This window comes from Pseudophryne corroboree, chromosome 2 (assembly GCF_028390025.1).
Source record: "Pseudophryne corroboree isolate aPseCor3 chromosome 2, aPseCor3.hap2, whole genome shotgun sequence".
In the NCBI taxonomy this organism is placed as follows: domain Eukaryota; kingdom Metazoa; phylum Chordata; class Amphibia; order Anura; family Myobatrachidae; genus Pseudophryne; species Pseudophryne corroboree.
Genome location: NC_086445.1, coordinates 934,831,445 through 934,842,442, shown reverse-complemented (window position 1 = coordinate 934,842,442; position 10,998 = coordinate 934,831,445).

Sequence of the window (10,998 nt, the reverse complement as noted above, 5' to 3'; positions counted from 1 at the left end):
GGAGATGTATGCAGACCAGTACAGGTGGCCCACCATCGGAGATGTACGCAGACCAGCACAGGTGCCCAACCATCGGAGATGTACGCAGACCAGCACAGGCGCCCCCCATTGGAGATGTACATAGACCAGCGCTGGCGCTCCACCATCGGAGATGGACGCAGACCAGCACAGGCGGCCCACCATCGGAGATGTACGCAGAACGTTGCAGGTGCCCCACCATCTCAGATTTACGCAGACCAGAATTAAAGGAATCACAGTAGCTTCTTGCATATGAAATGTTTTGTCCAATAGTAATACATAAGGAAGTGTTTGTTCATTTTTTACTCTATTTTTATTCAATTCTATGTTCGATTTTATAGGTGATTTTATATTTGATTTGAAATGGACATCCAAAACCGAATAACAAACCTCTAGTCGACACACATCGAATTTGAGTTTGAAATCAATTTCAAAATCGAATGTTAGCAAATAAATTATTTGGACAGTGAAAAAAAAAATGTCGATTTGATTCGATTTCAGTCAATTTAAATCAACATTAATCAACATTAAGATCGAAAATAAGATTAAACGTTAGAAAATACTGTATACCCCCTAGTGTGGAGGTGAGAACTAGAAGCTGGAATTTATCTATTGAAACCAGATCTCTGAATGATTAGCAGAAAATTGTGGCTTTAACCTACAGTAAGAAGATATGCATCCTATTTCAGGACTAACTACATTCACCCTTTATACCCCTTTCACATCGCGCAAATAACCCGGTATCGACACGGCATATTGCCGTGTCGACACGGGTCAGTGTGCGATGTGAAAGCACTTTCGGCGAATTAGCGGGTCGCCTGACCCGGTAATTCAACCCGGTATAAAAGAAGGATTATACCCGGGTTGAATACCGGGTCAGGCGCAGTGTGAATGGGAGCCGCGTCGATGCGACACGGTTCCCATTTACAGCATAGGGAGAGGCGGGGCAGGAGATGAGCTCATCTCCCAGCGCCACCTCCACCCCCGCCCCTGCTGCACCCCCCCGCTACTATAGCAACCGACCCGGTATATTGCCGGGTCGGAAAGCCATCAAAGGAGACCAAATGCCGGATCCCACCCGGTAAGGACACGTTTCTCTTAGCGGGTGGGATCCGGCATTTGCGATGTGAAAGTGGTATTAGATAGGTTAGTAATCTCATAATCTACAAAAGTACAAATGGTAAAGTTCTGCTAAAAGGCCACAATATGGATGCTGCAACTTTCTAGGTATGCGTGTGTCACATATGATGAGCGAGGTTGCAGAGGAATTTCCCATTATATTCTATAGATAGGGCCAACTTGTGTCTGGGAAACGCACGTATACCTCTATGCTACACATATTAAATCTGTCACTTATTGGCCTCAAAAAGCTAAATATTTGGCTTTTTTTGCTGCTCATATTTCACTGTAGTTAAAACATATTAAATTAGTTTTGCTTGTTACCTCATTATTTAGCAGGGATCATTTAATGTGGATTAGTGAAGGGTCATATGTACTAATGGGCTTTACACACTCGGCAATCCACCACCGAGCTGCCCGACGGACAGGTGATCCGGTGGCGGGGGGGGGGGGGGGGGGGGGGGGGGTGATGGAGGAGTGAAGTTTCTTCACTCCCTCCGTCATCCGGCTCCATAGCAGTGCATGCTAATATGGACGAGATTGTCCATATTGGCTTGCATGCATAAGCGACGGGGCACCACTGATGAATGAGCGCAGGGCTGCGCATCGTTAATCGTTGGTGCCTCCACACTTCACGATATGAACAAGTTCTCATTCATTAATGAACAAGAATGTTCATATCGTGCAGTGAGATCCGTAAGTGTATAGGGCCCATAAGCCTTGAAAAGTGATAAAGTGGAAAGTGATATAGTACCAGACAATCAGCTCCTAACTGTCATATTACAGGCTGGGTTTGCAAAATATCAAGAGCTGGTTGGTTGGTAGTTTATCACTCTCCACTTTATCACTTTTCAAGGCTTAGTACATCTGATCTATAATGAAACTATATCATACTTACCGACTTTATGGCTGCTCTCTCCGGGAGAGAGCAGCCAGGTCGGCTCAACAGGGGGCCAGGCAGGGTAGTGACGAGCAGAGGGGGGCGAGGCAGAGGTGGAACGGGGGTGGGGCGGAGGTGGGGGCATGGCTGATGTATCGCGTCATTTAAGCCACGCCCCGGCATTATACTGCAGGGGGCGTGGCTATGATGATGCGATTTAACATGTCGTCGACTGCCCGGACCGCCCACTTTACTCATTAAGTGGGCGGCCGGGCAGGGGGACCACAGAAATCGGGATACTTGCCTGCTCTTCCGGGAGGGCCACCTGATTTTCGGGAGCCTCCCGGCCATTCCGGGAGAGAAAGTATGAACTATATATATTTAAAAAAAAACTGTATTTTTTAATATTAACTGTAATTCTTACCAGTGCAGCTTCCCTTTAATGTAGAGGCAGCAAACATATTTCTCTCCATTTTTCTTCAACCCGAAGTAAATCCCATCTGACAGAAGTGTTGCCTAATCCCACCGGTGAATGATGTACTATATGAAATACCAGTCGCTCACAATGGGACAAATCAGTATGTGTAATATTCATGCACAGAGTTAGGGCCAGGTATTCCCTTTTTTCCAGCTAATTGAATTGTTTGTATGTTTTCTCAGTAAACCTCTAAGAAAGCATATTTATTCTGCTGGTAAACTAGCAGGCCAACGAAAATAAGCAAATCCAGATGGGAAAACAACAGGAGTGTCACAAACTAGTGCAGAGTACAGTCAGTCTGTCCCGAAACCTAAACAAATGGCATCAGTCACCGAGAATGAAAAATGTAAAAGTGCTAGACGTTAGAATAGACCGATAGTTTGTCACTGAATGGGGCCATTGACGACAGAATATAAACCTGAACCTGCAAAGCTTTCACTTTCTGTCTTGTTCTAATTTATTGAAATAGAATCACTGTATTGAATTTATTTAATGCTCACTCAATAGAGCTCTTTCACTAAATGTATCACGCTTGTGGCACAGAGTATTTGTAGGTATTGAAGGAATGAAGGTATAAGGTTTAATTCACACACACACATAGCCTTAGAGAGCCACTCTGGGCCCTGGTAAAGGGGCAGGGGCATGGCTTAATAAAGTGGGCATGACTATGCGCTTTAATATAAAAATATTGCGCGCTCCATAAGTTTTAACACAGGGAGGAAGGGCTCCCGCTTCCTACCTTACTTAATCTGGAAGCGGTTCCCTCCTCCCCGGCCAGCACCATCTTCCCAGTGATATTTGAGAAGATGACACTTGCCGCTACAGAGCTAACATACACTTTAGTACTGTGCCTAGCACTGTGCCAGAGTCTTTGTTTTCTATGTGCGGCGCCATCTTCCCGAAGATATTACTGGGAAGATGGTGACTCCGCCGACCGGCCACAGCACAGGTATAACGGTGGGAGTGGGGTGGGGGCTGGGGGGGGGGTCATTGTTTAGCGGACCTGGGCCACTCTAGCAGTCCAGGCCCGGGTACTTTGTAAACTGTCGCTATAACTCCTTGAGTGAGTCTATGGCCACGCAAACTGGCCGCGGGTGTAACAACACTGGCTCCATGTTTCCTTCTTTATGTGCTGAAGGCAGATACACATCCCAAAAACTGCCGTGAGACCTGCGTTTTTGCTGCCAGTCCCGTTACATCGCTCAAACGGTCCCCTCCTGTCAATCTCTCTGCGGTGAAATCCTTGCTTGTTTTTGGTTGGTTTAGTTATTTTATTTTTTATTTGAAATGGTATAAAATATACTATAATAATGATGCAGGTACAGTAATCTGATCCTGAGTTGGGAGCAAAGCAAGCAGATGCTGTAGGGTAATACTGGCTGCTGATGCATGTAGCCAGGGACGGACTGGGGAGTCCATCCGGCCCTGGCAGAAGTGCGCACGAGAAAGAGGGCGCGCGGACACAGCAAATAGGGGCATGTCATGAGTTAGGGGGCGTGGACTCGCGGCACGCCCCCATATTGCTTAGAAACAGGCAGTGGCGGCGGCAGCAGGGGACAAACCAATCTCTGTGGACCGGACCGGCCCACCAGCCCATCGGCCCTTCTGACATTTGCCAGAAGTGCCAGATGGCCAGTCCGGCCCTGCATGTAGCCCACAAATACTGGGCAGATTTATATTTATGCTGCAATGTAGATTTGAGTTTGGACACGCTCCTCTCACATCTGAGGGCTAAATTTACTAAGAATCGTGTTTGACTTTTTAACCAAAATGATGACCATCGCTGGTGGGTTGCAGGGTCTAAATGCAGTGTATAATAACCATCGTGTTTGAGGTCCAATGAAATTCGCAAGCGATGACCACTGTCAACACATTTGTAATGTAGTGGCTTCAGGTGGCAGGAGTGGCAATAGAGAGTTTGTAGTTAGCAGGAGTTTTTTTGGAGGAGTTTTCTAGAGTTAATGATGATAATGATGGAACAACATAATAGTAATGTCAGCGCTGGTGGCTGCGTGCGCCCGAATGGACTACTGTAACACTTGAATTGCTGCATCTAGTGGCCGCTGGAGTGCACAACACTTGAATCCCCCCATAGTGGTTGAGGAGCAGCGTTAGTTTTTTTTTATTATATAAGATTGTTGTCATACCCCTTTTCCACCAAACTTATAACCTGGGTTATTGACGGGCCAACCGGGGTCAAGGTGTGTTGGGAAAGCGCCAGATCAAAATAACTCAGGTCAAGTTACCTGGGAATCCAAACCTGGAAGGTACCAGGGCCGAACCAGGCACCAACCTGAGTAGCCTGCTGTGAGAATTCCTGTCAGGAATGGAGGGGTTACAGCAAATATTGGAAATATCTGCAGTGATTCCTTCATAGTACATTTGTGGGATCCTTAATATTTGTGAGCAGTGGCAGCACTGGTGTCAAAAAGGGGGTGTGGCTTTGTGTGCAGGAAGCCTCATTGCCATCACTAGAGGGGGTGTGGCCTTGTGGGGGAAGCCGCCAGAGACTCTTCCAGCACTGCTGGCGTCTTCTCAGTGACAGGTGCCGGGTGCTGCAGGATAATGTCATACTGCAGCACCTGGCTCCTGTCACCGCTGAGGAGTCGGCATTTTGGTATCATCCCTTGGACGGGTGACACCCCGGTGTGGCCCGAACCCCCTTGTGACGCCTGTGTTTGTGTGTGTCCCCTGAAAACAGACATTGTCTTGCAAATATCCCACAAATATTATTTGATAACTGGACCTCTTAAACACAAAGATATCTAGCATGTAAACAGAATAGTGTATTATTTAGAACAGTTCTGTGCTTACAAAGTATGGCTATGAATGTTTTTGGAATTTGCCCATAAATCAAAGCTGCAAAATGGAACACCACTTTTAGGCCTTTTTTTGGTAATTCTCAAACATGACTAAAGCCACAGCTAACTCACAAATACTGTAAGTGTTAACAGAGGCTGTACTATTTTTGGATTAGTTCCTGCTGTGTCCTTTGGTACATTACATAAATTGCCTGTCCATGGTCCTTTTTTTTTTTACTTAGAATAAATATAGCATGATGCAGTGTTATAAGCAAAGTCTTGTTTATCAAAATAAACTTACCGGTTTCTCATACACAGATCCAGTGATTCCCGGGACACCTGTAACTGGACCACATGCGGCAGAAGGACCTAGTCACAAGAGTAAGAAGAAATACGGCACCAAGCCCAACACCACAAAGTCTGAATGCCCAAGCACAGCCATGTGCACCTGCTGTAGATCCAGGGATGCAATTTCTGTAAGCAATTGCAGCATTTGAGGACAGGCAGGTTGGACTCATAACTATACAAATATGCAAATTAACACAAATGATACACGTTTGATGCGGAGAATGGAAGTCGCATTACAGTATGTCAGTAGTTAATGTAAACCTCAAGAGATCGGTAGCAAGTACAGATAAAGTAAATGTAACCATAAAAAAAGAATGCATGATTCACACATTAGAGTTCAAGAGTCATTCCTTAGTATGTATGATTCACAAACTATATAGTTTTGAAATACGCACATGCTTTCCTTTGGAAAACAATTATTAGCCTGCATACTGTACCTCAGACAAAGCAAAGTTCATCCATGACCAGAACGCCACACACTGCCTCACCAGCAACAAACCCACCCAGGTGTGGACTCCACAGAAGTACTGCCCATGCACCAAAAAGCTCTGCTGAGCAGCGTCCTTCTCAGCCTCCTTAAAGTAGAAAGTAAAACATTGGCTTCATTAATTTATTGATAATGTAATGGTTTAATTAGGTACCAAACTAAAAAAATTTTTTATTAAATTATAATAATTTAAGTAAGTGTGTAGGTGAATTTTATTTTTCCACTTAACACTTGTACCACCCTACATTATGGACCAAATACTATTTTTTTTATTAAACATTTAATAAGACTATTAAGGGTGTTTGCATTGGGTAGAACATATCAGTCGTAATTTTGCATACTATATATGGTAAATTGGGTACATTTTGCCTTTACCTAACACAGCTGAGTGAATGAAATAATTTGTTAATATGCCTTTGCAACAGCATTTGTTGTTTTAAGTTTAACACATAATCAGTTTACTCATGTTTACCATAAAAATAATGATGGTGTTAAGTATACTTACAGGGGAAAAAGCTGTTGATTAGTGATCACTTAACCTGCCTCTAATTGATGTAGCACCAAATTATGCAATAAACAGCAGTGGAGCACAATTTCTGCCACTTTGGTAGGACTAAATAGCAAATTTCCACCTGATTTATCAAGTCACCTGAACATTTATTTTAATAGGCCAAAAGTGCATTCTATAACTGCTCTAGTGGATTTGTGGGTATCATTATACTTACATGCAGCAGGAATTCGCAGAAGTGACAATTGATTCAGAAGCCTGGAGCTACAGCCTTAGCATGAATCACCTGTTAATAACAAAAAAACAACAACATATATTTATGTGCATTTATAATAATGTGACAAACAAATGTCTACATACCCAGAAGCCATCCATCTGGCAACTGTACCACCTCAAACTTATCATAGAGGGATGACTGACTGAGGAAAAAGATTATGTGGCACAAGTTAGGATAGCCAACTACAACACTCATTATATTTTGTTTTGCATCAAACACCACCTGCACATTTGTAGACTAGGCATAGTTCTATATATTTATATATAGTATATATATTTCTGCCCTATTTTTAGGTGGTCTCAGGCCAATGTGTGCGCAGTCTATAGCTCCCAGGACATTAGGCATGAAGTGAGACTATAGAAAGCTACAATTATTGGCTTCAGCCTTCAGCTCCAACATTGCTGCAGGTGAATTAGTCCCCTTTTATTGGCATCATTATGAAGCTTGGACGAATTAGAGCTCTTCTCACAGACCAGCCCACACCTCATTTGGTAGTCTTTGGTTTTGTTTTTTTACTATTGTGGTGCGATTATTTAGCGATTTCTATCGGTTTTCTAACCTGATGGTTAGTCAATTCTAGATTTGTATTGTTGTCTATGAAAACAAATGATGGTTGCTCCAATGGTCTAATGCAGTTTATTGCTATCTAAAGTTGGGTTTTTCATGCAATTTTCCAGCGAATTTGCCTTCATTGAGCCTCAATTTGCAAATTTAATGGAAATCCCCCCCAAAAAAACCAAATCAACTAAATTTACCCCTAAATTTTTCTGCATATTTTAAATCTGCCCCATCTGGTTTTTAACAACGTACAAAGATTTTTGCTGATTTTTGCTTTTCATCCAACTCAAAATCAGTCCTATGTATATAAGAGTCATTGGGACACACTTAGAAAAGAACACATTTATAGATGTTAACCCTACAGTACTTTTACAACTGTGGAGTGCAGTCAGCAAAGACACCAATGATGAGTGAAGGGGTTGGAGGAGTAGTAGGGGGAGGGAAAATAGGGACATGTCCAGATGTACTTTTTAAAAGCTAGGAGAGGACAAGCTCATTTGTTTGAGCAGTCATATTTACATATAGTGAACCAGGCAGATGGCTGGCAGAGATTGTTCATTGTGGAAAAGAGAGGCAGAGGTTCAGTAATCAGCCTTGAGGAGAAATGCGGTGTGCACATGTATTTTGATAGAAATGTAAACAGGATTGTCTTTTTATAAGCAGAACACGCAAAATTAATTAATTCATTATTACCAGTTATTTATATAGCGCACACATATTTTGGATCGCTTTACAGGGAATATTTGACCATTCACATCAGTCCCTGCCCCAGTAGAGCTTACAGTCTACATTCCCTACCACATGTACACACACACACACACACACACACACACACACACACATTCATGCTAGGGTTAATTTTGCAGACAGTTAACTTACCAGCATATTTTTGGATTGTGGGAGGAAACCGGAGGACCCGGAGGAAACCCACGCAAGTATGGGGAGAATATACAAAGTCCACACCGTTAGGGCCATGTTAGGAATCAAAGCCATGACCTCAGCTCTATGATGCAGTAATGGTAACCATTACACAGTCTGTACTGCCTATAATTAGCTTTAAAATTATCTTCTAAGATTTTGAAGGCAGACAAAAAAGAAGCTATGAACCATTTTTTAGTAGGAAGCAAATATCGGGCAAGACCTCCTGATATAACGAGAGTTCATCTGTGTATACCATTCTACTAATACATGGGTTTGTATCAGGAAACAGCCTATTCAGTGTAATTGGATATTATACCTTCTGTAGTCAAATTTATTGGAGGTCTCATTTATTTTAGTTGAAACTTAACTTTTTTCAGTTTCCTCCCAATGTTGCTCCATGCATTCTCATCTGAGGGAAGTAGGACATATGTCTCTTTACAATTCCAGTTCATGTCGGCTCCTGATAGGGACAGGTGCATCCAAGTATATGCCATAAAGTTGATGAAACCAGGGTCACATGTAAATGCTAGCTGGGGTACAGTAGTTTAAAGAGAGGTTTCAGAGTTCTCAGTACTTGAAGATAAAAAAAATGTTGATTTTGCATAAATTCTAATGGTCTAAAGTGTTTCTGAAGGAACATTGTTATATGGTTCCTCTTAGGAAGCTATTGATTATGAGGCAAAATGAACAGAGAACCTGAGACTTGCTTGGATCAAGCTAGAGAACTGTCTAGGGAAAAGATTACCAGAGGTAAAGGTGGGTTGTCCTAGATAGGTGTCATGGGGAACTTGGGAGTAGTAAAGTTACACCTAAATGCATACCGGATTTTAAGAAAAAAAAACGTCTTTTTTTTTTTTTGTACGTTCCCTATTCCCTAATCATAATGTCTAATCAGAATAAAAATGTCCCTCAATATTGGCACGCAATTCTCTTCAAGCCACTGAGAAGACGGAACATACAACAGGCTGTCTGCTCTTGCTATTTGGATATTTCCACTAATTAAAGCCATGGTATTCCCACTGCTGTTTAATGTATCACTTATAGGCTATTGACAGTAGTATGTAGGTGTCATTGTTCTAACAGCTGCCTTTGGAGATGGTAGATATTAGCCAAATGACTTCTATAGACAGTGACATCTTTAGGCTAGAAGAAGACACTTCACTACATTTAAAATATACTAAATTTGATCCAAAAACTGGATATAGTTCAATTGCATTTAAGTGTATGTGTTATTCGGATACATTACTAATTGATGGGGCTATCGTCTATTTATTACATAAGAAAAGTGAGAGTGAACAGTTTTTTCCCACCTATTCTTTCCACCCTTCCCAATTATTCCCCAGTCCTGAACATGATATTGTAGGGCCAGTGAAAACACAATATATAAAAGATATAGTCCAGTATGTAATGGGAGCCGATAATGGCAAAATGTCCGTTGTCTGCAGCTATAGCTGCAAACATCGGGCTTTCTGAAGTCGGCTTTAAACAGCTCCTGCTGTTTAAAATGATATGTAGCATGCCTATATTCTGTGAGTAATAGCAACTGCATCTGCATACAACATGTTATGCTACAGTGTTTTCCAGCCAAACACAGTAACATAATTAGGGATGCTGATATAGTCACAATTACACACAGAATATAGCCATGCTGTATATCATTTTAATCAGCATAAGCTGCTTGTGCGTCCTGGAGGACTGGGGTTTATTTAGGGTGTGTGTTGCTTTAATCATGGGACTTTTGGGGGATGATGGGTGACTTTCTCTCACACTGTGGACCTCATGTATTAAAAGGCGCAATTCCGGTTGGTCCAAAAAAAATCGGACGTTTTTTAGTCTAAATACCGCGACAACTCGGATCCAATACACAGAAGCCAGAAAAAAGACACACTCCATTACATTGTCCGAGTCCCGGGAAATAAACGCACAATTGTAATATCTGATGAGGTGCGATAACTTTCTGGGTAGCATTATCTGCTTACATTACAACCCGGCCATACAGCAGTTACTTTTTTCAGCACTCTGTGGACTCTCAAAACAGTGGGGGCGTTCGCTGCTGTGCGTTTTCGCACAGTGGGCGATCAGGTAGTAACTGCACATGCGTATGCACCGCGTGTTGGACAGAAACAAAGGGCATCGCCGGTCAGCGACGGGATGGTGCGAAAAATCCGATCGCACGGGCGTTCGTAGGGTGATTGAAGCTGTTTGTGGGTGGTAACTGACCGTTTACTGGGAATGTCCAGAAAAACGCAGACGTGCCCAAGCGTTTTCAGAAAGGGTGCCTGACGTCAGATGCGGCACGGATCAGCGTATTCTCATCACACTGTAGGAGTAAGTCCTGGGCTGCACACACTGCACACAGTGGATTTTTGCAGCTCTGCGTACACATGGGATCGCACACTTGCACAGTGAATTTAAACTCCCCCTGGAGGCGGCGACTATCCGAACGCAGGACAGCCAGCGATCAGGTCTGAATCACCCCCAATGAACCATTACACTGTGAAGCATAATAAAGGCTGGAGACAACCAGATGACACAGAGACTGATTGGCAACCGTGTAGTTATTTAAGTATCCAATTACCATTTATATTGTGGTTCTGGTATGA